The 26,240-nt window shown below is 39.4% G+C and overlaps 1 long non-coding RNA gene across 2 annotated transcripts; it reads left to right on the plus strand.

Annotated features, from left to right (window-relative positions):
- The first annotated feature begins 4,043 nt into the window (after positions 1-4,043).
- LOC120406608 lies at positions 4,044-23,776 on the plus strand. 2 transcript variants are annotated; one of them, XR_005599408.1, is made up of 3 exons: positions 4,044-4,287; positions 5,195-5,269; positions 22,886-23,776. It is a non-coding gene; the product is annotated as an uncharacterized LOC120406608 (long non-coding RNA). The 2 variants fall into 2 exon arrangements; XR_005599407.1 differs by lacking the exon at positions 22,886-23,776 and adding an exon at positions 10,524-10,671.
- The last annotated feature ends 2,464 nt before the right edge of the window (positions 23,777-26,240 follow it).

Below are 26,240 nucleotides of genomic sequence, written 5' to 3' on the forward strand. Positions count from 1 at the left end.
GATGTGATCAGAGGTACAAACAATTTATGGCACCGAAGTCATATGTAATAACCATCCAACATCAAAAAGCAAACAAGCTATCTTACTTTTACTGTCACACTATTCGGAAGAAATTTAGTCATTGAAGCTGAAGTAGCAAGCAAGCATGAAATGTGATATTGTTCAACTGTGGATTTCAAATCTTTCAGAAAAAAAAAACTCAAGAGAAAAATGACCTCCAAGAAGCCAGAAATCATTGGCTGCCAACTGCTGACATGTGTACCTCTGGCGATGCTCTGAAATTCCTGGCCCATGAGGTTGAACAAACAGAGTAATTAATAAACCAAACATCATAACTCTGCTTGTCGACTCAGTTTCTTCATATAAAATGAATGCAGCTAAGCTTCACTGTGGCAATTCCTTCTGAAGAGAACATATTTTGTTTTTAATTTTTTCTGATTCAGACCTGAGCTTGTATTAGGTAACATCTGAAAAGTCATGCCTATGGGTTATATTAGATGAAGTTGCCCTAGCTGGCTTGACCTGGCACTCTTTTAATGTAGGATCTTGAATGTTCAGATATGCTTTGTAAGTTTAAATAGTCCTAAACCAAAACCAAAAATGCAAAGGTCCCAAACTTTGTGAAGAGTCAGATCTGAATCCAAATGTTCTGGCTCAAGGTCTTCTCTATTTCATATGGTTTTACTGATATTCAAATAAATACAGTAAAATCAAGTCTCAAATATAACAAAATGATCATTTCTATCTTCTCTCACAAAGCTTTTACTTCTGGGTATATATTTTATAGTAGGGTATTATAATTTTTGCTTGAAATCCATCTAACTATGAACTGCCTAATGAAACAGCTTATCTACTCTACTATCCCATCTCTGATGTTGGCCAACATAGGAAGGGGTAAAAAATCATAAGTTCAGATCATAATATAGGAAGAGATGTCTCTGTAGCACCCACTGATGCAGGTTATGTGCTGAAAGTATTAGGATTGACAACCTTGATAACTTTTACCTTGGCTGCTTTAACTGATATCAAACGATTACTAATTCTATTTGTATTGCAGTAGCACCTGATTCCCCCAATCAAATTTGTGCCCCGTTGTGCTAGCCACTGTACAGACACATATTATGATACTGTCCTTGTCCCAATGAGCTTACTATCCTTTTGGCATTTTTACCCTTTCCAATCTGTTCTAACACTGGATGGTAAAAACACACTAAATTAGTAATATTCTTAAGGTTGGATCTGTTCTACTGCTATATGGTGGTATCTTATGAAAGCACATGGCAGATCACGCAGTGGCTGCTAACATGGTTTTCTTTCTTAGTGAATATTAGGTTAGGATAGCCAGAGTTTTGTTTTTGTTTCCTGGTCATTACATTAGGCCTGTGTGCCTATGCTTGTTCACATGCAGGCCCTCCAAAAAACTCAATTAAACTCTACAGTGGTTGGAATCAGGGCTGACAAATGAGTCTGAGCAAACTAGTCCTCTGGAAATAAAAATTAACTTTATGGAAAAAGTGGGACATGAAGCACATGCCTCCCTTAAATCTCTTGAACACTTTTGCATATGCCTATCATTTTAGATCTATCGACCCAATCCTGGTATAGTCCCAATGTATTAAGGCAGGGTTTCTCAAACTGGGGTCACCGCTTGTGTTGGGAAAGCCCCTGGTAGGCTGGGCTGGTGTGTTTATCTGCCCTGTCCGCAGGTCCGGCTGATTGTGGCTCCCACTGGCCATGGATCGCTGCTCCAGGCCGATGGGAGCTGCAATTGGCCAGACCTGCAGACGGGGCTGGTAAACACACCGTCCCGTCCCGTCAGGGGCTTTCCCTACACAAGTGGTGACCCTGTTTGAGAAACCCTGTATTAAGGTGTATATTAAGTTGTGATGGGGTCTATCAGGCCTTCTCTGCCCCTTGCTGGAGGCATTGGTGGACTGATATGCCCTGCTCAAGGAAAACCCACCGATCCCAGGCTACCAACAAGACTTAGTCCTTCAGAGGTCTAGAAGGGCCAGGAGGAGACAATGATCAGATGGACGCCAGAAAATTAAATTAAATTAAAGCTTATCTGCTTTTTCTCAGGAGCAGAGCTGGGAGGGGTTCTCAGTGCTAGCTCAGAACCCAGGTCAGGGTCTTGCCCTCAAGTACAACAACTAAGTGTTCACACTTGAGGTTTTGTATTTGTATGTAAAGATCTGGGCAGAGAAATTCGGAGGATTTTTTCCTATTATTATTCAACTCTGTTGAGACTGATGCTGAGTTTACAGCACAGGTTACCATGCTCCAAGCAGGCAGCCAAAACTAGTGGACTAAGGCAGGGGATGCCTGGAGTATCACGTGTTACCCCATAGGGGGTGCTATGAAACAGCTCCACCTGCCACTAAGGTGTTTTTACAAGGCCAAATTCCATCCAGTACTGCTTTCTTTGTTCCTCCAGAGTGATTTATTAATGTAGATGGGTCTTCTTTTTATGTTTGTGCTCCACTGTATTTACCCACTAGATACTGACAGAATTCAGCAGCACTTCCTCTGCCCCCCAGAATACAGATGCTCAGATGACTTGTGTATGAATGTTCATATCAAATTCTCCTTTGGCACACGACAGGAGATCATTGCCTCTACATTTTCAGTGTTCCCAATGCCTTGGAACTTTCAGTTTGCTCTCCTTTTCCATTACCTATTAATCTCAGCCGTAATCTGAACTTTTTAACATTCTAAAGTCATGGCATCAAACAACATCTCTAATCAGAAAAAGATGTGAATTTGTGCTCAGTGAGTGACATTATTCAGGCCATTTGTCAACTAGGGCATAGTGCCAATATTGTACATAATTGAGTTCAGTATCGTCTATAATAACCCAAGTGGCCTTTTTCAAATGATTCATGTTCTACTAAACTCTTCAATGTAACAAGACAGCTAGAACATGATAATCAGGCATAGCTAAATTAATAGTGAATAAAGAAAATATTCAAAGTGTCTAATTCCACACTACTTTTATGAAACAATCTAGTCCTTAATTGGAGAGCGTTTTTGGTACTCCAAAAATGTCCCCTGTACTTCCTACAGTCAAGTTGCACTTCAGGTTTCTTTTCTTTCCCGAGCTTTAATGAAAACCCTGATCTGAAAATACAGATTTAATAAAGGCTTGTATTTGTTATGGCCTCCTGGCGAGCAGACAGGTCAAATTTTATTTAAAGTAACTTGTACTATCTAAGCCTGTATAGAAGTAGAATGGGTCCAGATAGTATTCACTGTGTGTAATAGTTTTCCTTTATTACCACACAGAGCTTGCTCTGATATCACTGATGCAGCAGGCATTTGCACATTTACCTTCATCAGCTACCAGTTGGACAGAGGAGTGAAAGATATTTCAAAGAAGATACACAGAAAGTAGTCCATGAATTCAGACAGCTAAAACAAATTAATTGACAGTTGAAGCAGAGGTTTTAAATTACATCCATTATCTCCTGCTTCATTTTCAAGCACCCAGCTCTTTTTCTTTATGGTAATTTAATTTATATCTCTAAAAGTCAGCTGATGATGGCTGTAAAAGTTCTGATCAGAAAGAGAAAACACAGTGGAAAGAGTGGAAAGAATTTTTGATTGAGGATGCAAGCTTTAGTTTTCCTTTCAGATCTTTCACTCCTGGGGATTTTCTATTGCTAAATAAGGTTTTTAATGAGATTTAAACCTCAGATGAAAATAATTAAATTAACTGTGTAGAAGTATTTTGCTGTCAGAAATAAAACCAAGATGACAGATTAATGGTTGACTGCCTATATCTTTCTTCCGCCCCCACCAAAAAAAAAAGTGTTTTTAAATATAGGTGCAAAAGTTTATGAAGGAGATGAGAAACTATAATTATAGGAAGACTGGGTCCCAATATGTGGGCCTAAATAATGTGAAACACCACCATAGCTCAGCTGAGGAAAAATTAAGTGGCTAGTGTTGACATCTGCAGATAACTGGCTTGTGGTGTTGAAGCAGTTTAGTTAGCTCGCTTTGATGCTGCCTTTACCTAAACCCCACTTTCTCCCCTTTCTACAGTGAATCTAGCCTACCTAGTGACAACTAGTAAACAAAGTTCTCCTAGGACATCTCAAAATTTGTAGTTTCCAGGGGTGCCCTGGCACAAGTTTGTTCAGCCTGGAGTATCTGTGCTAAGCAAGTTTCAGAGGCACACCATTCTTAAAAGGGACAGCAGGGGGTCCAATACTGTTTGTCAGCTATGCGCCTTCTGTGGAGAGATGACAGCCTTCTTCCTGGATTGTGCTGAGGGACTGGAAGGTTTGTGTTGTGGAGACTACCTTTTGCAGAGTCAATATGGAGGTGACAGAAGGTGCATGTACAGTGTATGTGTGCTGTGGAGCCTTCTGCCAGTAGATTGATTTTTTAGAGAGAGCGGTAGTTGTCAGGAACTTCCCCAGAAAGACTCATTTGGAGGGCTCTGACAACTAGGACTTCTGCCAGAAAAAGTGGGAAGCCACCTCACAACCAAGATGGGGGAAAGGAGTCAGATATTCTGAAGGGAGGCCTTACATTTAGGGATCATGAAATGTTATGGCATTAGCAGCCCTGGAGATGAAGGTCATCTCTTTACCCTCATAGCAGCATTAACTTCTGCTCTATGTTTTCTACTTCCCTAGAAGGGGAGTGGTGCACAGGCATGGCAGGTGAAGTCACCAACTGCATGGTTTCTGTGTGAGATATGTTGTCAGGATAGGAAGGAAGCTGCCAAGAGAGTAGAGCAAAAACTTGATTACCCCCATGAAATTGGGCTCTGCAGGGTTGAAGTTGGCACTTTCTGCCCCTTCACATTGCAAGAAACTCTTTTCTTCAAGGGGAAAATGTGACAAGCTGCATGGGCTTAAACTTTGTGAATTTTAGATTTCCTTTTTTCCTAGGAAAGGATGATTTGGTCCAGAGACTTCTTATGAGTTTACTTGGCCAAATCATGAAGAAAGCAAATGAAATTCATTTCTGAGAGAAAATTGTGACTTCTACTTAGAACTTAGAAAGTTAGTACACTCCAAGAAGCTGTCTCTATAAGTTAATTATCTCAGCAATAATAACACTCAATGTTATGCTCTTGTTTCTGGTAATCTAGGAGAAACATGTGATAACACCGTTCTTTGAAGACACACTGCTGTATAATTTTATTATTATAGATAGGATTGCCTGTTGCTTTTTTCAGCTTTCCTTTGAAGCGTTCCCATGTCTTCTATTACATTTCCTGAGGTAGAGGAATTAAGTGTCATGCAGTGAACAGGTGAGTTTGGAAGTAAAGTATATAGCTAATTAGAGATGCTGCAGGTACATTGCAAAGATTCATGATGCTTTATGGAAGTACTCTACCTTGTGGAAGTAGATTGGGTGAACCTGATTCTGATTTCACTCATGTCAATTTGCTAATGATGTAACTCCTTTGTCCTAATTACACAGGATCAGAATCAGCCCTGGCATATTAATATGTATATCTTTATTGCTCTGCAGGGATACTGATACAAATTAGCTGTTCTTGAATTTAAAAAATTATGGTTGATTATTGGGATTGTGTTGTGGACTCAGTACTTTAACATGTTTATAAGTAACTTGTAAAGACATTATTGGAAAATAAACTAGATTTGATTTAACAGGATTAATAATCTCAGAGTTCTTCTGCAAACAGGGGATCTTGAAGGTCAAAGTTATAGTAGGTTAGATATTTGGGGTATGTCTACACAGCAGCTGGGAGAGTATATCTCACGGACTGGCTAGGCAGACAGGTACTAGTTCTTCTGGAACTATTGTGCTAAAAATAGCAGTGTGGATGCAGTGGTCCAGGCTAGTCATTCAAGTATTTACCCTGCGGGTCAGATGGGTTTGTATTCCGATGACTAGCCCATGCCAAAATGTCCACACTGCTATCTTTAGTCCACTAGCTCTCACAGAACTAGTGAGTGTCTGTCTACCCAGGCTGGGCAACACACTCCCAGTTGCAGTGTAGAGTAGCAAACAGACATGAGGAAATCAAGCACTTACATAGACATGTGGCTAGGCAAGCATGTAACTGACTGCTGTCTTAAACAAATATCTGATTTCCACATACAGTTGTAGCATCTGCACATAGGCATGTAAAATTTCATATGTGCATCTTTTAAAAACAAGATCTTAAGGGTAGAAAGAACTAGCAACTTTATTAAATATATTCAGATTTGCTGGAAGTTTGAATAACACTGACCAAATATGCAGAAAAACAGTTGCTTTTTATTGAGTGGGGAATGTCTTGAGCATAAGACCTAGCAATAAGATGTGTAGTTATCATACGATGGGAGCCTTTAGCTTCATTTGCTGATGATATAAAATTGGGAGGCATTGCCAATACATTGGAGGATCGGAACACAAGAAGAACTGGATGACCTTGAGGACTGAAATAATATAAATGGGATGAAATTCAATAATACAGAGTGAAAGATCACTTAGGAACTAAGAAGAAGAATTTCTGTTATAAGTATGGGTTTCATGAGTTGAAAGCAACAGAGGAGGAGAGTGACCTGGATATGCTGGTTGATCACAAGATAACTGTGAGTCACCAATGTGATGCATCTCTGAGAAAGGCAAATGTCATCTTAGGATACATCAGGCATGTTTTTGCAGTAGAAAGAGAGAAGTATTAATACAATTGCACAAGGCCTTATTTGTAAGACCTCACTTGTAGGCCTCCCATATTCCTGTAAGATGTTTTCAAACTGGAACAGGTGCAGAGAATGGCTATTAGGATGATCAGGGGAATGAAGAGCCTATTTTATGAGGGGAGACAAAAAAGCTTGATTTGTTTGGCCTAGAAAAATGAAGGCTGGAAGGGGACATGATTGCTCCCTATAAATATATCTGGGAGCGGTGGGTAGATGTACAGAGGGTGAAGAATCATTTAAGCTACTGGACAATGTTGGCACCAGAACAAATGGGTATAAAAAGGACATGAATAAATTAAAGCTGGCAGGAGAAGGGAGGTTCTGGAACAACTTCCCGGTAGGTATTGTGGGGTTAGCAATATAATTAGTTTTAAGATAGAGCTTGATTAATTTATGAATGGGATTGTATGACAGAGTTGTCTGCAGGGGTGGGGATCTGGACTTAGAAGCCCTTGGGATTCCTTCTAGTTCATGTTTTATGTTCTAAAAATACCATGCTTCAGGGCTTCAGCTGATCACCTGTAGGGATTAGGAAGGGAATGCCCTCCCCCATGTTATCTTTCTTTTTTTTCCCCCTCCCTTTTTCTGAAGCATCAGAGATGGCCAGAGCTAGAGATGGGACACTGGATAGGGTGGGATCAGGTGATATTGGGAAGTCTCTCCTTATAATTATAATTTTTTTTTAAAATTCAATAATTTGCTTGAATTTGCTTGGTAGCCTTGCTCACATGTTCATGGTTTAACTGATTGTTATATGTGGCGTTGGGAAGAATCCTTGGGGATTTTCACTTTCCTTTGCAGCATGTGGTAGGGGTCACTTTCTAGAATCTTCTGGGTATAGCTCACTTAATCTATTTCTTACCATTGCAGGAGCTCCAGCATTGGTGCACCTCCATCCCTCTTAAGGGCTGTGATACTTTGGTCTAATTCTGGTTGTTGGCTTTGTGTGGTGATGGCTAGGTGGTGTTTAGTGGTCTGTATACACGTCAGAATAGATTATCTGGAGGCCAATTCTGGCCTTAAACTTTGACTTTATCTTCCTTGGTCCTCATTCTGTGTTGCATACATAAATCTCACATTTCTATATAAGTTAGTCTTTATAGTAAAAATGAAAAACACAAAAATAACACAAAAATCTTGGTCAGAGGCCTTATAGAGGCTACCAGGATCCTGACTGCTCATTTGAACATGCTCACCTTCAAATATGAATCTCTTTAATTACAAAGCTTTTTGTCTTAACCTGCTAGTAATGAGATAATGCCATGTAATGCAAAAGATCTGGTTATGTTTGGTTAGAGAGAGAGAGAAGAGGCTGGTGTAAATCTGACATTTCCGTTATTATACTACTTTCCCCATGACTAAGTTTGTCCTGTTGTGTGTAAAGTAAACCCTTTCAGTGAGGTTATTATAGTGGTAAAGAAAGTGGAATCACACTATTTCATGTATAATACTGTATCTGACTTTTTTCTACTCCATGGCCTGTTCCATACAAGAAAGTCTGTGGTTTAATCAGCTTCAAGCAAGCATTTGCTCACATTTCATATATCAAAACTTTAAGTAGAGTAGATAGGAATGAGGCCAATTATTTTGATTCTATATTTAGTCTACCAGTGTAATGGGAACATAAAAGGCAAAAAGATTAACCCATGCTCCCCAACATTTTAAAGACTCAAAGTAAGATTAAGAGTTTGAAAATTATCCAAGCAATAAATCCAAAGATGCCCAACACACACATTTGAATAAGATGATAAATGAGGAAAAAATAGCATTTGTGCCCATCAGCTCTTAGGTTAACTTGCAGAAACATAGACAACCTCTCATGTTCATGGCTTCGTAATCATGAAGCAGTCAAACAGCAATGAACAGAAAACATTCCAAAGCAGTACAATCCAATGGTCCAAAAAATTGCAGACCACCATGGGGGCAGTCCTCACTCTGCTGCCTCTCTAGCTAAAGAGAGAAGGAGCAGAATAGTTACATAAAAGTGTCTTTACATGAACTCCACTGGGGTTTTTATTCAGCCAATCTGCTTCCTGACTCTATTTGAAGCCATAGCTACTGACTTTAATGATTAAAATATGTTTTTCACTTCTGTTAGCACTGCTGAACCAATACAATGAAGAGGTTATGAGCTGGATTCTATTCCTTTTGTATATCAACTAAATTGTTTAAAAGTTACAATCAGTTACACTTTTGCAAACACACTGGGGGACACATTTGGTCTTTATTACTGATGTGCAAGAAGAAAAAAACCATCTTGACTCTCAGATTACATCTCAGGACTGACAAATAAAAACGTTTCACATGTAAAATTAGGACATTAGATATGGAAACCAATGGCAGAGAAACATTTGGAGAATATTGTTCACTACCCAGGCAGCAGGTGCCACCTCAAGTTCAGTCATTTTTTTAGTGTAGAATCATATTGTCAACATTTTTGTTTTATTGTGTCTTTTTTTCTGAATCTCTATTTGTTTCATTTTACACAATAAATACATAATGAAATCTCTCTCTTTGGCAATCTTTTGTTGTAGTTCTTGCTGCCATTTAAAATTTGGCCATGAAAACTACGGGCAGGATAAGAACAGTGTGAATGTTGTCCCTTGGGTCTGCGGCCTCTATTTGCTACCTTGTAATAGTTTATCTTATTCTCCTGCCCTTGCCAGTGTTCACAAATTAGACTGTGGATGTTAGAAACCAGTGAACAGTTCAGATTCAAGCAAGGCATCACCTGAAACTGTGTAAGGGGCATCATGTTTTCCCATATACTTATATTTAGCGCATGTATTTGAATACCCCACTTAAGATACATGGGTAGCATGACAGAGGTGTTAACTGATTGATTGGCACACCAGAGTAACTCCTATTTCATTCAGGTCCCCCCCCCCACTAGTTCTACATTTTCCGTGCAGCTAAGCTGCCAAATCTCACACCTGAAGGGTGAGCCCTTTATTTTTTTTTCTTGCTTAAGTAAAATTCCATAGGACCTTCCAAACTCAGGCCTGTACCCTGGCACTCCTAGCTCATTGGAAGGTGTAGTGAAGTGTGAGGGAGAATCCTGTATGGTACAATCTCATTGACAAATTATTCTTACAGATACAAAGGCTCTTTTCATGTCATCTCCAAACACTCAAGATGTTCACTGTCTGTCATCTCATGTTGTCCTCTATGTTTATACTACATTTTAGTTACCACATTTATTATTTATTGTAGTAATAACAATAAAGAAACATAGCTCTCCCTTTCTAATGTGTTTTCAGTGTTATCAGGATATTCTGCGCAGACTATTTCTGGTTACTGCTGCCAGTACATTGTTTGGAAAATGTTTTCCGGATTAAAATAATTCAACACAAGTCCTCAAGGCATCTGGCATTGCCTGCACCTGGGGTATCTTAGGGTTGACAGGGGAAATATAAATCCAAACCCATACTGGAACTGAGAAAAGTATGGCTCCAGAGGAACAGGGATATTCTGCTCATTTTGTTTTTATCCTTTCTCCATGCTTTGGGAAGTATAAGTCAGAATATGCACAGTACTTCATTGTTAGTCCATGAATATGATGAGTGGCTCAGGGTTTTAAAAACAAAATTTCTTGATCCTGTGTTTGTTTAAATAATTCTCAGTTACACTAGTTTAGCTCATATATTACTATGTCTTATGTCTGGGGAGACCTGGTGTGTTCTATCACATTTCTGCCAGAGTTATAGCTAGGGATGACAGGTTTCCATGCCACAGCCATGCCAGGCAATTGGCTCCTGCTCTTTGATTTTGGGGAAAATATAGTGAGATGCTCAGAGGAAGGGTGAAATGGATCAGAACACTTGTAATTTCTCTCTACTCAATCCACAGGGAGGCCATGAGGGCATTCCAAGAAGAAAGTATAAGAAGAAAATTGTGGATATAATCATCATGTGCAATAGTATGTTTGTGTATGAGAGAGAGAGACTGGAGGAGAGGTTTTGTGAGGCACAAGAATTATACCCTCTAAACCAGGGATTGGCAGCCTTTGGCATGCGGCCCTTCAGGGAAATCCACTGGCGGGCCGGGACGGTTTGTTTACCTTCAGCATCCTTAGATTCAGCCGATCACAGCTCCCACTGGCGGCGGTTCGTCGTTCCAGGCCAATGGGGGCTGTGGGAAGTGGCAGCCAGCATATCCCTCAGCCTGCACTGCTTCCCGCAGCCACCAATTGCCTGGAACAGTGAACCATGGCCAGTGGGAGCTGCGATAGGCCAAACCTGCGAACGCTGCAGGTAAACAAATCGGCCTGGCCTGCCAGCAGATTTCCCTGAAGGGTCACGTGACAAAGGTTGCTGATCTCTCCTCTAAACCATACTTCAAACTGCTTTAATTTTCAAATATTACCGAAGAGAGGAAGAGGCACAGCTTGAACTTTGTCACATAGAGCCCCAATTTTAGCCACTTGTCAAATACATTTAAAGGGACAACTTTTTCAAAAAGTGTGTACAACCTGTGTATAACAACCTGCTCATGCTCTTTTGAAGTACAAGCTTCTGTATGCATTGGTGATAGAGACTATAGAGTGACAGAGTTTACACATGCAAAAATCATTTCCAAAATGGATTTTGTGGATGAAAATACATTTATTAGGTCATGCAGTATTAGAATCTGTCAACGGTGCATGTAGGTGTCAATGTCTGAAAAAAATTCAAATCACTGCTGTGCAAAGAGCCTCAACAAGGTATATGTAACTCTTAAGTCTCATGCCAACCCTAGTTGAGGTTTTAAGTGGGTTGTCTCTGCAGGAATAAAGACATAGTAAAAAGAATGTAGCTTACTTAGGCCACAACTTTATTAGCCCATTTGGGAATACCCAACAATAAACTGTCCAGTGCAGGTCAGCATTCTTTCCTTAATCATTCCCCTCTTTTGGGAAGGGCTGCTATCAGCCTTCCCTTTCCCAGCCTGGTGCCGTCCCATTGCTGGGACTCTGCTGCCCTCTTCTCATGTTGGGGTTAAGGAGGAGCTGGTAAAAAAAAAAGTGTGTGTTTGGGGGAGTGGGAGGGTTGACTTCCTGCAGTGCCACATGTTAGAAGTGCTAATTCCCTTTTCCCAGCTTCCTTAGGGGGTGACTTCTCCTAAGTGCACTTCCAACTGTAGTGCTGGAAGGGTCCAGTTCCCTGACAAACTTGTACTTGCACTGTACACCTGCCACAAGGAGTCTTCAGCAATTACCTTGGCTGCCTCCTCCACTGTCCCCCACTCCCGCAATCTCAATTCTCAGATAGTTAACAGTTCCATGCTTAATACTGGCCAAACATATATACATTCCCTGGATGAATAGGCATCCCCCATTGTGCCAAAATAAACTGGGTATCCCGTATGCCCATTTTCCCTGCCCATTTGCCAGTTAATCTGACCAGGTTATACCACTCTCTGAATCCATTCACTGGTTCTTCTTTCACCACTGTAGGAAGTTTCAACTTCTTGTCTTGCCTTGAATTGCCTGAACAGCTACTTTGCTTGTGGGCCCCCTTGTTCCACAATATCAGCCCCGATACCCCTGTTGTTTTCTTGTCCCAGAAACAGCTCTACAGATTTTTCTAGGCCGCACACTATGCTAGGAATGACATCCTAGATCTTGGACACTGAGCTACCTCCCCTCATTTAGGTCAGATCCCTTTAGATATTGTACAGTATGTGCAAGAAGTGAAGAAATAATGAGTAATATTTATATAACAAAATAGAAAGAAAGTGCAATTGTACTACTAGAAGGTGCACATACCTATTGAGCAACTGAATGAGCCTCAACTACTCTGTATATGTGTAGTTATCCCCTCTTGTGTCACATCTAAAATTAGATTCTAAGCGCTCTGGGGCAGAGACCTAATGTACTTCTCACACACTTTGGTCTGATATATCAGGATCTTGCAAACTACAGATCTGATAAACATGCAGCATCAAAAAAAAATTGAGTACATTTGTTTTCTGACAGGCTTCGTGAATCAGGCCATACCTTTAGCCTTATTATACAGAAGTCCAGAAAATGTCTGTTTGGGTAGCTGTACTACTATCTCTAGGTTCACTGAGTTGGTGAACTTAGAGCTTTGAGCACCTTTTCTAGTGTTTCTAGCATTCAAAGGCCACAGTGGAGGGCCCGTAATTCTGGGTTGTTTGGTGTAGGATTAGAAAAATACCTTTGGTGGCTGTATATGAAATGTTCATAGGTGTGTTAAAAAGGTTAAAATAATACTGGACATGGGGCTTAGAGGTGGGCAAACTGGTCCTAATCATTTGAACCTTTATCTAAAATCATAATCAAACTTTTTTTTTATGTTAACAATTTTTTAACAAAAATGAGTAACATTTTCCCCATGCATTATCACACCTTTTGTACCATTAAGGACCAGATGTGAAAACAATGGAAATACTATAAAAGATTTTTTGAGGAACTTCAGACTTGAAAGTATTCTAAATCTCATATGAAAGCCTTGGAATCATGACCTCACCAGCCCACCTTCTAAGGATGATGGCTAGCTGTCCTGTAAGGACTGCACTGCACCATCACAACTTCTCAGAGTTTAGCTGTTAATCTGAAACCTCGGAAAACATTTTCCATTATTTCATTTGTTATTATTTAAACCTTTTCAAATGTGAGTGAACCCAAAATGTGCACAAAGGTCTAGCAGCACAAATCCTCATTAAAACCAATGGGACTCCTGTAGCTAAATTCTTCACACAGCACAGTTAAAATTTAGGAGTAAATGTCTAACTATTAAATACTATATCTGGAGATTTAAGATCATTTCTTAAAACAAAGTTAAATTATTTTGCCAAGAATATAAGAAACACAACACACCAGTTTTTTTCTTTAAATGATCCCTCCTGGATCAAGCAGGCAACACCAGAGGAGTCTCACACTAACACTGCTGGAAGGACTTAATTGCCCCAGGGGACAGAAAACAGAATCCAGCTACAAAGTTTTGGTCTCCATCCCAGATACTTAGTCTATTAAATGAGTCGGGAGGTTACAGTGAAAAGAAATAAGCCCTACAGCAGAACTGGATTTTGCAATCTGCTCTGCTGGGAAAGGTGCTGACACAGAGTCAGATTGCCGACAGCAAGAGATGTACAGATTGCTGCTGAACCATATGGAAGGAAAAGAAAAAATAAAATAAAATAATAATAATAAAAAAAAACAGAGAGGCATCTGCAAGCTCATTAACAGGGCAAATGCCATGCTTTTCCACACCTTTTGGTACTTTCCCCCACCCCTCCCAATGCTGACATACAATATCAGCAGAGCATAGCTTGAGGCAATAAAACTTTTCTAATGGCAAAGCCTATTGTGTTTCTTCGGGAAGTGACTAAGGAGAGCATGAGGTCTAGTAAGTTTAGAGCAAAGGTCTGGGAGCCACTCACTCACTCTGTCACTTGGGGCAAGACACTTGACCTTCCTTCTTGTGCCTTAGGCATAAAAGCTAAGAAAAGTGAGTTAAAAGCAGAATTTCACTGAAGACCAGATGCTTCTATCAAGGTGACCTTTCTCGATTTAACTGAATTGGAAAAATAAAAATGAACTCTTTTTAAGTATCATTTGTTTCTACAGGCTCAAAACTTCAGTCTGGCCTCCAAAGTTTGGTCTGTAATTTTGCACTTGCACACATTTGTGCATGCAAAGGTAAATTTTTGGATACACAAATGGTATTTGGGGACTCACAATCCAGGGGGGCTGGCAACCCTATCAGGAAATGGTGGGGGTAGAAACCATGATGATGAAGCTCATTCCAGCAACCTTGCTGTTCTTCAAATATTGTCTCCCCAAACTCTGTTTCTTTAAGAACCCAAAAAGGGAGTGATGGGTGGAATATCCCATCCCCTTATTATTTTGTCCACCAATTAGGCCTAATATCCTACCCGCCAATTTTGGTTCATTAATATCTGGTTCTACATCTTCTGTTTTTACCAAGCATGATTTCAGCGTAGTCCTTGAATCAAATCAAATCAACTTGGCCTTTTTGTTTGGACTAACTTAGTCTCTGTTTGGTTTTCTTGAACCTATTTATGACATTCATTATTGAAAACAAGTTGACCTATTTAACATTGGTTATTGGTTACAGGTTATTGTATAATCTTATGAGCTTTTACATACTGTTTACAACTGAGTTCACAATTAGGGTAAATTTGTAAGCCCAATTATCATAACAGTGCAGAATGTAATTGTAATTTCCTCTCTTAGTAGTCACACAATGCCATGTATATGCATTTTTAGTTGTGAAGAGCATGATCAGACTGTCAAGTTCCTTAGCTTGGTAGTGCTCTGATTTTAAGGGGGGTTGGGTATGTTAAGCAGTCTATAGAAAGCACACCATTTGCAGTGCAAATGCTCGTTTGTGAGTATAACATTTCCTATATATGAGTATTCTGAGGTGCAAGCAGAAAAGGTAAGTCACAAATGAGGTAAGCCCTACTTTACATCTGTGCAGCACATCTTCATTGGAGGTTTGCATTGGTATAACTATGTTGGTATAGCTATTGGAGTGAAAGTGGTGCACAAATCCCTACCTGGTAGGGTGACCAGATGTCCCAATTTTATAAGGACAGTTCCGACTTTTGGGTCTTTTTCTTGTATAAGTACCTATTATCCCCCACCCACTGTCCCGATTTTTCACATTTACTGTCTGGTCACCCTACTACCTGGCATTAGTGCAGGTAAATTCTAGCACTTGCATGTTTACAGAAAACACACAAAAAGGAGTATGAGCATGGCAAAAATGCTATATTATTTAAATCCAAATGAATACTTGTAGGGTTTTTCTTTTGTTCCATTGTGGAATATAGTCTTTTCTTTGTAGCATGTATGATTCCCATTAAATACTAGATGGGGAGAACAGGCCACATAACAAGTCTATATTACAGTCATAGATGTTGGTGAGGGAATAGACCTGTTTGGTCACCGAGTCCTTCTTTCTGCCATTGCAGTGTTGTTCAGTTCTGTACAGCACATTTGTTCCTCCAAGCTTGGTAATTGCACTTAATGAATCCAAAAGTTAATTACTGTGCCATGTAATCAGCACTGTGATTTAGGGAACAAAAATATCCATGTATTTTCTCTGTAAATATATGGCATTTCCCATGTCATTAAATAGCCAGTAATTACCAGGTAACTAAAGAATACATGCATTGTATTCTTGGTAGCAAGAAAGTAGTACCTGTTTTATTTTCTGGTCATGTGCCTCATGTCTCTGAAACTGAACAGCAATTCCTTGAGTCAAAGTCTTATTGGAAATTTGGTAAACTGAATAAGTGATTTTTTTCTACTTTTCATATTATCTGCTGCCTCGAAGACTCAGAGGCTGGGTACGTCTGTTCTTAGCTGAGAAGCAGGCAAACCTCAGGAGAAGATTATATTGTTTGCCACTACAAAGCCTTACTGAACCTCCAGTGTTCCTGAGGCTCTCCATTTCCCATGACTAGAGCTAGCTGAAAAGTCAGAACATTTATTTTTTAATATTGTCTTTGAATTATTATTTTTTTGAATTTTGGAGCTATTCATGAATTGTTTCCTGAGCTCCATGTGCTGTGGAAATAACGACAGTTTATTTGGGAAAATATCTTGAAAATTATCAAATAAATTGTTCAGCAAATATTGTTCTGCCATCCCCACCGGACAGTCTGTCTCATCATGAACTGACCCACTTTTACACTAGCATTCAGAGTGTAGTTACTTTTTTTTTTTTTTTTAACAGATTTCCTCCTGATGGTGGTAGCAGGCATACATCAGTGCCATACATTTAACATTTCCTTTGGCACTGGGTTTCCCTGACAGCAGCACCACTGGGAATATACCTCTGACCAGAATCTCTGCTGTGCAATAGATTTCCTAGTGTCGGCTTTTTTGGCAGAGGCATGGTACACCTTGAATGTAATTAATCAGGAAAGATCCAGAGAGTAACTGGGAAGCCTTAGAGTACAGAGAACAGTTGACAGATGATAGAAGAGCAATATTTACTGAACCACATGTAAATGTTGGAAGAGAGTGGACTAGAATGGAGATTGGGCTTTTCCATTAAACCTACAAGAAACCTGAAAAAAAGCTTCAAAAATTGGTTTAGTTCAGAAAATAGTGAAAAGTTCAAGCTGGATCATATTTGGACTAAACCAATTTGTCTGTCCCCTAATTAAAAATTACAAGAAAGGTGAGAAAAATCTGTTGTGTTGAGAAAGAATAGTAATTCTTTTTTTCTTTTTGAGAGAGAGAGAGAGAGAGAGAGAGAAGAACGGTCCTGTAACCTTCTAGCTTGCAAACTCATCTGCTTAACCTGGAAGATACTGTAAGGTCCTGTAACCAGACTGCTATGTGGTTAATTACTTGTGCAAAGCTGCTCCACAAACATCTTTAAGTGCATGGCTTCCAACTTAATAGAATTGTCTGCTATGTATGCTCAGTCAAGCATTTTCATTTTTATTTTTTCTTCAAAATCTGGCAAAGTACGTGCTGCTTATCAAGTCCAAATACCAAGTCTGAAGTCTCAGATTTCATCTTTCTCACTTTTCCTCTCAAAAGCATGGGCATGTATTTTTTTTTTACAATGGAAATAATGGATTTTTAAATACTTTCATAAGTCTAGAACATCAGAGAGGATTTTACTCAAACTTTTAAGAATAATCCACTTTTAGCCAAAGGCCAAACCGAGAAAATTTCAGCTCATGAAGTTAACATTTTAGAAAGTTACAGTCATGGGTTAAATAGACATTGTTTTGTAACCTTTTCACTCTAGCATTTATAACCAAGGCATGATGATAATATGCACAATTTAAAAATGTGATTACTGTTAAGAGTGTATTTGATTGCCAAAAAGTCACATTTCCCCTCACTATGCCCCATTACTGGTATCCGCTCTTCACTGTGGCCCAGGGAAAAATAAGATGATTTTACAATTATTTTAGTCTTTACTGCTATGTTTTCCTAGTCTGCTTTCTTAATGCTGTATTATACTGTGTGTAGCATAAGGCTGCCTCAGCACCATGTCACAGATGGGCATATGAGCTGCGCTGGGATTAGTATTAAAATTTATTTGAAAAATAGTTTATATTAAATATAACATTATAAAAATAGTTTATAGTAAATATAACATACTATAATAGTTTATAGTAAATATAACATGTATACTATATAACATGCAGGGTTAAGATAGTATTTGTCAGGACTCAAGAGGAAAATAGTGGAGTCATAGGGTCATACACTGCCAAAAAAAACCCAACCAAAAATCAGCACCAGCGTGTCTCAGTGCCTAAGGCAACTGACTCAGGCACACACTAAGGAACTAAAAATAGCAGTGCAAAAGTTCCCATTCAGGCTGGAGCCTGGGCTCTGAAATCCAGTGAGGGAGGAGGATCTCAGTGTCCAGGCTTCAGTCTGCATGGGAATATCTACACTGCTATTTTGAGCCCCATAACATGAGCCACAGTCAGTTGACCCGAGCTCTGAGACTCATTGTGTGGGGTATTTTTGGCAGGGTTTAAGGCCATCTAGTCTAATCTCCTGTATATCACAGGCCACCAACACCACCCAGTACCTGTATACTAAATCCAGTAATGGAAATAAGACTAAAATCAGTGAGACCCACAGAAGACTAGACTAGTATATGCCACAGGCAGAGACTAGGATGACCAAGCTGCACCAGGGTTCTAGGCCCCTGCAATGGCAGGAAAATGATTAAGTGAGATATACTCAGATAATTCTGCCAAGTGACCCACACCCACATGCTGCACAGGAGAGCAAAAGCAAAAAATCCCTCCAAAATCCAGAGTCACTGCCAATCTGGTCTGGAGGAAAATTCTCTTCCAATCCCACATATGGTGCCCTGAGCATGTGAGTCAGCCAAGCATCTGAGAGAGAATGCTTAGTGTCACCTCAGAGCCCTGCCCCACCCTGCCCAATGTCCAATCTCCAGCCATGGTAGTCCCTGATGCTGCAGATGAAGGAGATAAAATCCCACTCCCAGAATACATTGCGGGGCGAAGGGGGTGAAACCCTTTCTGACCCATGCCAGTGCTGGCGGAAACCCTAAAACATGAGCTTTAGGAACATAAGACATAAACCAGAAGTGAGTTACAGGGCTGCTGAGCCCTATCCCACCCTCACAAGCAACTTCATTGTACAATTGCACTCATAAATTTGTCAAGCTCTCCTTTAAAACTAACTACGTTGTTTGCCCTGTTCCCCACCCCCCCGAATCCTAATGAGAGGCTGGCTATTCCAGAACCTCACCCCTCTTGTGGTTAGAAACCTTCTTCTAATTTGCAGCCTGAATTTCTTCATGGACAGTTTATATCCATTTGTTCTTGTGTCAACATTATCCTTTAGCTTAAATAGCTCTTCTCACTCCCTAGTATTTACCCCATTAATGTAGTCATATCATATCCCCTCTCCGTCTCCACAAACCCAACTCTTCCAGTCTCCTCTCATAAGATAGGCCCTCTATTTCCCTGATCATCCTAGTAGGGTCAAGGAGGAGGATCAGGGACTGGCTTGGATGCTGAGGATTGAGATGGTGGCGTTATAGGGTAACCAAAATGGTCCAGGAGGGAACTGCAAAAGCAGTGAAGAAGAGGATCAGATGTCTCATTAGAACAGCAGGTCTCCCAATTTGATCTCTCTCCTGCAGGCACTAAAAGGAAACTGCATCTGTGCTGGTGTAAAAATCAAATTCAGCTTGACCAATAACATTTTGCCTGTTTCTCCATCACTGTGGTGTTTTACTCCCCCTGATAATTCAGCTTCATAGTTAGCAGGTACTCTATTAAGGTGACTGGGACACGTTCACTTTTATTTCTCTCAGTGCTATATTTATTAAGACTACAGTAGCAAAATGACAGCATGCACCTATTACTGTACATTTGCAGCCTGTAACCAAAAGGGATAGGCACTTCATTATTTTTTAAACAAAAGCTTGGATTCTGGGGGAATACAGCTCAATCTCTATGAAGCCCTAATTCCATGATTCCCTCTATATGGAGAACTACCGGTCCTGGCAGGGGGCCAGAAAGCTGAAATTGTGTGCAGGGACAGCTCCGTCATTAAACTGTACTTAACTGTGGTAGAGGCTGAGCTCACCATTTCAGACTGAGAACATGGCCAAACAAAGAAAATGTTATGACAATGGACCTCAATTAAATGTCTTTCACAGCACTGTTTGCTATTTGACAATCACAGGAGAAGGGGGAAGTTTTTGGTCTCTGCTCCTCTCTTGAAGTGGAAGCCTGGAAGGAGTGTTTGTAAAACTAAATGAATGAGTCAGGCATTTTCAAATGGACAAAAATGAAATAATGAGAAAAATGTTAACTAAAAATATACCACTTATTTTGGGTTAGGTACATCCAAATGAGGGGGTTTCTTCTGCTTCCATTTGAAGGAGAAAAGAGCTTGTTTGGTATATAATTTAGGTGGCTCATTTTCTGGGCCTATCCATTCTGCTCTCTACAAAAATGAAATGAAACATTCCATCATATTGATTTCATATCTGAGGCTAGAATACAATCTGTTGTATATTACATCTAGAAGAAATACTTTTTCTAGTTGTTAAATTCCCTGCCTATGTTTTTATTCCTTTTATTTCAGATAGGCACCAAAAACACACAAACAACTGATGTGGATTTCATAACTTTGCCATTGGTAAGACAGGTATCAAAAACTGATCCATCATGGGACCAAACAGGGATTCTAAAAGTTGTAATAACAATGTTAATACTTGCTATCTATTGACAATGTGCTTGGCAGACAGCACAAGACACACTGGGAGACCAAAATAAATGTTCTGTCTTTCACCATCATTTTTCCAATGTTTTGATAATGGGCGGGTGCAAGCGTTCGTTGAAATGGATTTGCATTTGTGAAGAGTTTTGAGCATGGACTTGAATGAAGAGAGCCTGGAGACCATGTGCACTGGGATCAGGGATGAAGAGGGGTCAGGAGTCCTTCTGACATCAACTTGCCTTGCTAAATCCACAAGTGAAAAGAAAGTGAGAGCGCAAGATGAAAGCTGTTCTGAAGCTATATTTGCAACAGGACATTCATGTCATTTGACATATGGAACCTCTAAAACTAAACATATACAATTTTCACAACGCAGTTAAAAATTAACCATGCTGTGTTTGGTTTGCAGAGTATATCAACACATAAAAAGGCACTTAAGTAAACTGCTATGGGGCTAAGAGGAGTGGATGAAGGTGAGGGAAGCACTAGTTTACTATCTCAAAGAACAACATGATAGAAATGATAGATATGAAGTCATATAAATATTTGCTATTTTATTAGGAAAATATCGATAAATAGGTCAGGGAAAGGATTGTAATGAAATGAAGTACTCTTTGCTAGCATTTTATGAGCTAGCATGTGCATGCTCCATCTCATTAATATAACAGAGCTTTTGTCTGACTAGATCAAGTTACTTAATGCCTTGCTTATTGTAGAATGATATGCTTTTGGAGAATGACTGACATCTGGCAGCAGCCAACATCTTGAATTAAGATTGATTTTGACCAATCAAAACAAGGCAGATTGGACATTGTAAATCTCTTTAATGATTACAAGTTCAGATGATGTGGGATGGATGCCAAACATTAATATCATGCTCAGTGAATACTTCTGTGTTGTATTTGGCTGATGGGGCCCTGTACAAAACGACATGTGAAGCAAAAAAACCGGGTAAACTTTGGCCTTTCCTTGGATTCATGAAAAGATAAAAAACGGTTACTTTCTGCTAGATAGGTTTTACCGCAGTTTATTCTATAAGCAGAAAACAGTTTTTGTAACTAACACTGCTCTTAATTATTAAAAACAATTGTTCGTACATTTCGGTGGAAAGTCAGGGTTATTGCCTCCTGGTGTGAGATACGTTGTGGGTGGAATCATAGCCATGTGATTTACAACATTCTAGGCAAGCGTAACAGCCTAGGCAGGATTGTAGTTTCTGTGGAAATATTAAAAGTCTTAGGGGTGCAACATCTGTAATACAGATCCTAAATGAGAGGGAAATCTTTGGAAAGCAATAGACCTGAAGAATTTGTGTTGTATTAGAGGTAAGAGCTTGTAAGGAGGCGTTATGTTTGTCAGAATCAAATGAATTTTGGGATATATACATAAAGGCGTTATGTCAGAGCGGTTATGGAACCTGTCCATGTAGCACTAACTGAGAATATTTCTAGAATATTACATACATTGTCACCTCAAAGAACCATTTGAGGTGAATTCAGAGATATAATAATGTGATATAATGAATTCAGAGATATAACAAATGTGATTTGGGGTTAGAAGAAAGTTTACAACAGCTAAAAGATGTGTTAAGTTTGGCTTAATGAGGACTGATGAGAGAAGATATGGTATCCATATGTAAGTATTTGCAGGGCATTTTAAAGGCAGGGCATTTTTACAAACTGGGAAGAAAAGATTGCTTAGGGTGGTTCAAAGGGGGTGTTTTGGGGAATTATGGGATGAAACTGAGTAAAATTTAGGCTGAAGGTCAAGAAAAAAAATCTGCATGGTCTGTTGAACTGTGGAATGGTCCCCAAAGGGATACAGTGGAAGCTCTATTCCTTGAATCATTTAAACCTGTATTAAACAACACACTTAAATGTATTGTGGACAGCAGCCATGTGTAGGTAGGAGGATATATTAGGTGACTTACTGGTAAGTTTCTATTTTTTATTTCTAGAATTGTCTGAACTATTTCTGCACATTGATTAAGCTGAAAAATTTGGACATATTGCTTGGTTTTTGGTTAGGGCCATATTTTGCCATTTAGGCTACTGGTTTTGAAATAACTGATGGGACAGAATTGGAGCACTCCATGGAGAGCTCGGGGAGAAACTGAGCATCAGGGAGCGTATCAGGCACTGTGGAGCCTACTACCCTCGGAGGATTGCCTGGTTCCACGTGGATGAACACAAGGACTGCAGTTTGGATGGACTTGTTCAAAGTGGGAAAGGCTCCTCCTGCATGCCCACAAAGGGGTCTGTAAAAATTTGCCCATTGCATGCATTTTGTATTATTTTCTTTGTGATTGCAGGCAAACATTTTAAAAGTTTCAAAGGGGTAGCCGTGTTAGTCTGGATCTATAAAAACAGCAAAGAGTCCTGTGGCACCTTAGAGACTAACAGACGTATTGGAGCATGAGCTTTCGTGGGTGAATGCCCACTTCGTTGGATGCATGGAAATTTTAAAAGTTATTTCCTTTTTTTTTGTTTAGTGACAAGGAAAAAAGGGCCAATGTGCTGTAAGATCCTGATGGTGGGAGAAAGGCAGAGAGCCCCTGTTGTGACTGTCACTGACACTGCCAGACAAAAACTGCTCTTGCATAACAGTTGTGCTGCCAGTCCTGCTGATAACCCCAGTCCCTGGATTATATTACTGTTGACCCAAATAACCCTTAAATGAAATTTGACAATGACAAAGAGCCAAATGACAAGAGTAACATAACAATTCAGAAAAAAAAACATCCTCTTGGATTCTAAAACATCTGATTGTGTCAATTTTGAGATTACAGTGAGACATCTCCTGAGAAAATATTAAAAGGAGGGGTCTGAAATAACGTTGGGAATGTGTCTATTGAAGCAAAGGAATCAAGAAGACAGCTGAATCAAGTGATGACTGCTTCCTGGGATCTATGTCCAAAGACAGAATTCATAAAGAAGCTTGGACAGTTTATCTGAAGACACATGCAGTACTGCTAAATTTAAAATTGATTTGAGGACAATTTTAAGAATGCAACTCTGTTTTGTAAATAAACTTGGAATGAGATGAACCCTAAATTAGAGCAATGTAGAGCAACATTCAAAGATAAAGCAGACAGATACATTGTCTGGGTCAATTTAAAAACTCTACTAGCTACAAACACAAAGCATACATGCCTGATGCCTTTGTTACTAATGGGGCCACCAGAAGTAATATCCTAGATCAAACCGCAGCCATTGAGATGGGCCATGGAAATGCACTGAGGAAGTTGGGACAGTGTTGGTTGAAAAGGTTTTGCTTAAAGGAGAACCAGTGTATGTGAAGTCTGTTGAAATAATGAACAATAAGGAACTGGAAAAGGATAAAAGAAAGTTGGCAGAAAAGACTAAGATGGAGGGGAGCTTTAGGGAGATATTTTTTCTTATTTCTAATAAAGTTCCTTGTCCAGTGTTAGAAGAAAGTGTCTATATCTGTGATTCTTTACAATTATCACAAGAGATCCACTTTGTCTCTATCCTAATCTCTCTTTTTCTTTCCATTTTTCTACTCTGGAGATTCTCTCCTTCCGTTAATGCAGCTATTCCTTAACTCTGCCTTCACGTGCTAAAAGAGGCGGCGGACAAAATCAATTGACCCTGAGACAAAAGGGTTCAGAGCAAGAAAAAAAATCTCCATAGGGGAGGAGCACTGATTGCAGAGGAGGAAGAGAAGAAAGCTCCTTTCGGGGCAGACCTCTTAAGGGAAGGAGATCACAGCCATGGGTACTTCTAGGCAGCCGCTCCTGTCTTCTGCCTGGTGAAGCTTACCAAATTGCAACAATTAGCAGTAAGGGTGACCTATAATATGATAGTACTATGTAGTAACTAATTACCAAAAACATTGTAATGTCACTACTCCAAATTTCTGTTTTACTCCTCATGTACGCAGCACTCTGGGACACATTATAATAATGCCTATGCCAGTTTTTCAGAATAAATATATTATCCAAAGTGACCCCAATATCAGGATGAAGTTAAAACTTACTTACCAATTTTTAACATGCATATTAATCTACTTATCTTAAATTTAAAAACATTAGTATGGCTCTGAACAATAAACCTGACTGACATTGACAAACCAAAATGTGGTCAAGCAATTGGCTATATGATTTATCAACAGCAGGAAGGAGAAGGTATGATGTTTTGGCTACTCATTTTTGGGAAGCTGCTTTTAGGTTGAACAATTAGATGGTGGGAGGGAGAAGAATCCAATTTTGAGCAGTTCTATTTGCTGGTAGGTTATATATACAGATAAATAAAATAATTGCAAAAGAATCTGAACCTGTTGACATTGATCTGAAATTCTCATCACATCAGACTTTTTTGACTCTTTTCTGCTACCTCTGAACCTTCAGCTACAGGTCTTTCTGAGAGGCAGAATCTTTGACTAACTAGATGGGCCATTGACCTGATGTTGTATGACAATTCCTATGCAAACTCTGGAAGAAGAGGAGGCAAGTTTTTACCGTAGTGAAAGTAATGAATGCATCCTTCATTAGTGTGATGTGAAAATGGTGCAATATTCTTCCTTTTAAAGTAAACCATGTTGGTTGTGGAATAGTCAACCTGTCACACTGCTCAGACACATTCTAAACAGTTCATATTTACCACATCAGAGGATGCCACTTTCTGTAATTAGAGAGAGACAAGGTGTGTCACATAATATCTTTTATTGAACCAACATCTACTGATGAGCGACACAAGCTTTCAAGCGTACACAGAGCTCTCCTCTGTGTAAGCTCAAAAGCTTGTCTCTCTCACCAGCAGAAGTTGGTTCAATAAAAGATATTACACCTCACCCACCTTGTCGCTTCAATATCCTGAGACCAACATGACTATAACAACACTGCCCACTTTCTGTAATGACATTTTTTGAACCATGGTCTTTGAGAATAATAGTCACAAAATCTATTCAATATCAGTGACACACCAGGCCCAGAGGTAATCCTTGTATGGATGATCACTTTAGGCAGGCTGTTTTAAGTCATGCTTTGAAGCATTCAGTCTCAGGGATCTCATAGGTAATTGGGGCCCCACACACTGTGATGGGGTGAAACACAAGAGTGATATTTAAATGCTCAAGGGAGGAAGGAAGCTTTTGAGATAATGGCACAGAACAAGGAGCCAGGATATGTGAGGTCTGTTCCAGCCTTTGCCATCTGGCTTGGCTTAAGAAACTTTACAACTGCCATGTACTCTGCTTTCCCCATCTGTGAAATGGGGCTGTGGATATGAGAGAGGAAGGGATGTATGGATTTTATAAAATATCATAAAATGTAACGCTTTACAAAAATGTCTGTGAAAGTGTACAGAATAATGGGAAAATCACAAGCAGTGATCAAAGTGACATTTTCATTGTATGAAATTTTTCTCAATGTTCACCACACTTCAATATCCATCAAACTTTGCATTTATTGTCCTGCTCCTAATCAAACAATAATACTATAATATATTCTAGAAATCTATTATTAGGGTTGTTTTAATTTAATATTTTCCTAAAGCAGAAAATGATGCATCCAGAACAGCCTGTAGTGGTCACTTATGTGATAATAGGCTCATATGAGAAGTTTAGTGGCCCTGAATTATAAGTGTTGATAGCCTTTCTAAAAAATAAAATCATTCATCTATATAATTATTCTGGTTGCCCTCATTATTCATATAAATGTCTAATCCATTTTAAGTTATAAAAGTTTATTATGTGTTGTATATAAGACTATTTCCTTTAATGAGTTCTAAATTTGATACCCTTCAGTTTCATTGAATATTTCCTTGTTCTTGAATTATGAGAGGATAAATAGGAGAATTTGAATTATGAAAAAGGGCTTTCATAGC

This window comes from Mauremys reevesii, linkage group 5 (assembly GCF_016161935.1).
Source record: "Mauremys reevesii isolate NIE-2019 linkage group 5, ASM1616193v1, whole genome shotgun sequence".
In the NCBI taxonomy this organism is placed as follows: domain Eukaryota; kingdom Metazoa; phylum Chordata; order Testudines; family Geoemydidae; genus Mauremys; species Mauremys reevesii.